Here is a 5,000-nt window from a genome sequence, read left to right on the forward strand (position 1 = left end):
AGATAACTAAACAGATAGAGAGATAGATACAGAGATAGACGGACAAACAGACAGACAGACGAAAGGTAGCTGAATATATGTATTGGATAGGTGCTTATGCCAGTAAGAAATATTCACAGACTTTGGTACTCAATTTTTAACAGTATACTAAGCTCCAATCTTATATTATCTAAACGTAATAAAGTTTTTGAATATAAATGATATTGTGTTTTCTATCTCTTATAATACATACACACATTAACACACTATATATGTGTGTGTGTGTGTAGTTCAAATGTACAGAGAACAAGACAAAGACAGGTGAGGGGACGCTCGAGAAGAATGGAAAAGACTTTGATGTTTCGAACCTATGCTCTTTGACTGAAAGAGACGAGAGGCGAAACATTACAGCGAGAAAAAACGGAGGGAATACACACACACACACACAAACACACGCACGCGCAAACACGCACGCACACACACACACACACACACACACACTCATGGCATTTAATATACACAGGATTCAAATGTGAGCCACTAAAAATTTCATGCTCTATTTGTACAATAGTTGGACGAGCAAGTAAAGACTTCTATGTACTATGGTGTAATCATTCAGACTCAAATTCAGCATGGCTCCTCTCTAAGTTCATATTTATATCCTGTGGATATTCCTTTCAATTATAGGCAGAAGGCTGGAAATTTTAGGGGAGTGGGTAAGTCAATTACCCACTCCCCTAAAAGTAGCTAGACAGGATGAAAGACAAATTCGACCTCGGCAGAATTTGAACTCAGAACGTAAAGATGGACGAAATACTGCTAAGTGTTTTATCCGGTGTGATTACAATTCTGCCATCTTACCGCCTTAAATCCTGTATATACTAAGTGAAATTTATTTCTCGCTTTTTTGTTGATCTCACCAATAACGGAAAAGTACACAGGCGCATGCACACACACATTCATTCATTATCTATCTATCTAGCTATGCCTTTCATCCCTCTCCCAAAACATTTCGAGCCTTCTGCCTAGATTAGAAAAGTATATTGCACAGGCGCAGGAGTGGCTGTGTGGTAAGTAGCTTGCTAACCAACCACATGGTTCCGGGTTCAGTCCCACTGCGTGGCATCTTGGGCAAATGTCTTCTGCTATAGCCCCGGGCCGACCAATGCCTTGTGAGTGGATTTGGTAGACGGAAACTGAAAGAAGCCTGTCTTATATATGTATATATATATATATGTGTGTGTGTATATGTTTGTGTGTCTGTTTTTGTCCCCCTAGCATTGCTTGACAACCGATGCTGGTGTGTTTATGTCCCCGTCACTTAGCGGTTCGGCAAAAGAGACTGATAGAATAAGTACTGGGCTTACAAAGAATAAGTCCCGAGGTCGATTTGCTCGACTAAAGGCGGTGCTCCAGCATGGCTGCAGTCAAATGACTGAAACAAGTAAAGAGAGAGAGTTACATTTGCAACAGTAGATAGTCACTTCAACGGAAACGCGTTTAAGTCATTATAATATGCTGTATATAAGTATAAACCAAATTTTGTGGATGTATAAGTCTCCATATTCTTTATTATTATTATTATTATTATTATTATTATTATTATTATTATTATTATTATTATATATAAATACGCCCTTTTAAAGCCTAGTCAGGCTCACGGACCAGGTTTCCCGGTTTCTATGGCGTATGTGTTCCCCAGCTGGACGGTACGCCAGTCCATCGTAGCGTTACTCATTTTTCCCAGCTAAGTGGACTGGAGCAACGTGAAATGAAGTGTTTTGCTCCGGAACACAACGCGTCGCCCGGTCATATATATATTTGTCTAACTTCACTGTTAATAAATGTGTGTATTTTATTTAATTCAGTGAAGATATCAAATACCAAAGTGAGCGAAACACCAAAATATTTTCTATTTTAACAAATATTTTTCAAGATTTGAGAACTTTTCATGATATAACTTTTCAATATCTCGGAATGCAGAGTTACCTGCATTATATCACATATGTACATTATATAACATGTGACATGAAATATATATCACAAATAATATATAACATAATATTATAATATTATAATATTAGAATTTAATCATAAAACTATGAAATATGGAAACTGATATTGCCTAAGGAAGATAAAATAGACAGCAAATAAAATAATTTGTAAGATTGTGCAATTACATTTGAGAAGCACAGTTTTAATTGAACACATTCTAACAAACGCATGCACGCACACTCACGCGACGTCGCACAAATATATATATACATACATGTACACACACACACACACACACACACACATGAATAATAAAGAGAAGTTTGACAAAATCTTTGTGATCTCCAGTTGACAGCTGATTAAGCAAGTGCCATGCACCTGAGCTTGTTTATAGAATAAATACACACACAATCTTACATACAGTTATACACTTACATACATACATACATACATACATACATACATACATACATACATACATACATACATACATACGTGGGTGCAGGCCTGGCGTTGTGGTTAAGAAACTCACTTTGCAACGACGCGGTTTCTGTTTCCGTCTCCCTGCGCTATTTTTTTAGCTAGTGTCTTCCACTTTAGCCACTAGCCAGTCAATGCTTCTGAGTGGATTTAGTAGACGGAAACTACGTGGAAGTCTGCCGTACACCCCCCACCATACACACACACATGTATGTATGTATGTATGTATGTATGCATGTATGTATGTAGGTATGTATATATAAACGAGTGCGTAGACAAGCGAAAGAAAAGGGCACTCAACACACTTAGTATCATTTACATGTATTGAGCCCATGAGATGCAAGGAGTGAAGAGAGAAGATTAAATCTTGTTCACAGCGAAGGTGGGAGTCTGGAAGGCCCCTGTGCAAAGACAGTCCGAACACAGACAGATGTAGTAAATGATCGGTAGAGCGGAAATGGCTCGAGACCGGAGTGTCATTGCCGAGTCTCATGTCTCGGAGGTGCTCCACGAACCGGTCAGCCAAGCGGCGTCCTGTTTGACCGATGTACAGAAAAGGGCAGAAAGAGCAGGAAATGCAGTAAATGATGTTGCTGGTAGTGCAGGTAAAGGAGTCAGAGATCTTGATAGGGACGATGAGTGCCCGTGAGGATGGTTGTGTTGGAGAGGAAGGGACAAGTACGGCAGCGTGGGCGGGAGAAGGGGAACGAGTCAGGCTGGGAGGTGGTGTTAGGGAAGAAACAGTGGACCAGGAGGTCACGCAGGTTGTGGCCTCGTTTTAAGGAGGGAAGGAAAAGGTTGGGGAAGATGTACGAAGTGGAGGGGTCGGACTGGAATCGCCGAAAGGCTCGGAGAATGGTACGTTGAAAGGATAGGGTGTAGGAGTGGTAGGTGAGGGGAAACGGGAGACGGGTAATAGTGGGGTGAGTGCGGGGATAAAGAGCAGAGGCACGATCCATGGAACGTGCCTTGGCAAAGGCAGTGTGGATAGTGATGAGAGGATATCCATGAAGGATGAAGTGGCGAGCCATGAGTTGAGACTGAGTCTCAAAGTCATAGTTGTCACTGCAGAGTCTGTGCAGACGGAGGAATTGAGTGTAGGGAATGGAGAGCTTGGTATGGGAAGTTGAAGTAGGCGTCTGAGTCGGTGTGTTTGTAGTGGATGGGGGTAATGAGAGCGGAGTGGTGTATACTGACGGAAATGTCGAGAAAGGCGACGAAAGAGTTAGAATTAGTGCAGGAGAATTCGAAGGCAAGAAGGAAGGATTAGATAAAAGAGAGGAAGGGAGTACGACCAGTGAATCATGAGAATATTTGTTACCCCTAGTTTTATCCAGATCTAACTTCCTACTCTTTGGACTTACATATTTTAACTACTTCCCGAACTTTCTGCACCTCTCCTCATCTACACACCAGCACTCCACCCGGATTACCACTGGATATACTGACTCTGTTTCACGGATTTCACTGAATTTTTTTCTTGATACATACATACATACATACATACATACATACATACATACATACATACATACATACATACATATATATATATAAGGCACAAAAAGAAACTGACTCTCCCCAGACACAACAGTATAGATAGATAGATAGATAGATAGATAGATAGATAGATAGATAGATAGATAGATAGATAGATAGATAGATAAATAGATAGATAGATAGATGGATGGATGGATGGATGGATGGATGGATGGATAAAGTGCCTCTATATTTGTGTATACCTGTGTAACCCGTTATTTTCGCTTTTCCTTCGCCACCGAAGTCACTACACTATATATCAGGTAAAAGTACACTAATCGATATAAAATCAACTAAACCCATTGAAGTCAATGGCCTGAAATGACCGCTGTCCAATGACTAGAACCAGTAATAAGATAAAAGAATAAAAGATTATACAAATATACACAATCATACGCCTACGCATATAGAGTAGCACACGCGCATGATCATATTCAGAGATTAGTTAATTAGGTCTTTCTAGGGAATTAACACTGTGAGAAGGTCGGACTTGTTCTACTTAGGCTGATGTTTTTCTCTTCTCAGCTCAACGTCACATCTCAAGTGGCTGTCAACCTTTAAACCTTCTATATTTACAATACTATCGGTCGCAAATCGTTAAGACTTGACGCTAATGCTGCTATGTTTCCCAACGATTCTGTATCACAATGTTGACGGTCACTTCACCTACTTCTGAATATTTATTCCCTTTTGATGAAAGTATCCTAGAATACTGTCTAGAGGAGATCGACTAAGAGAGAGAGAGGCTCTCTGAGAGAAAGAGAGAGATAGATAAAGGAGAAAGAGAGAATGAGGGGAGATAGACAGAGGAGTGGAAGAGAGACAAAGTGAGAGAGCGATATGGGAGAGATATAGGGGAGAAAGATAAGGAAAATACAGTAAAAGAGAGGCTGCTATTGAAACGGAGACAATGAAAGAAAGAGAGATGGGGAGAGATTTATGTGCGAAGATATCACGCTGTTACACTGTATTAGATGAGTTACTGAAAATAACTAGGAAAGCTCAGC

This window comes from Octopus sinensis, linkage group LG2, assembly GCF_006345805.1.
Source record: "Octopus sinensis linkage group LG2, ASM634580v1, whole genome shotgun sequence".
Taxonomy (NCBI): domain Eukaryota; kingdom Metazoa; phylum Mollusca; class Cephalopoda; order Octopoda; family Octopodidae; genus Octopus; species Octopus sinensis.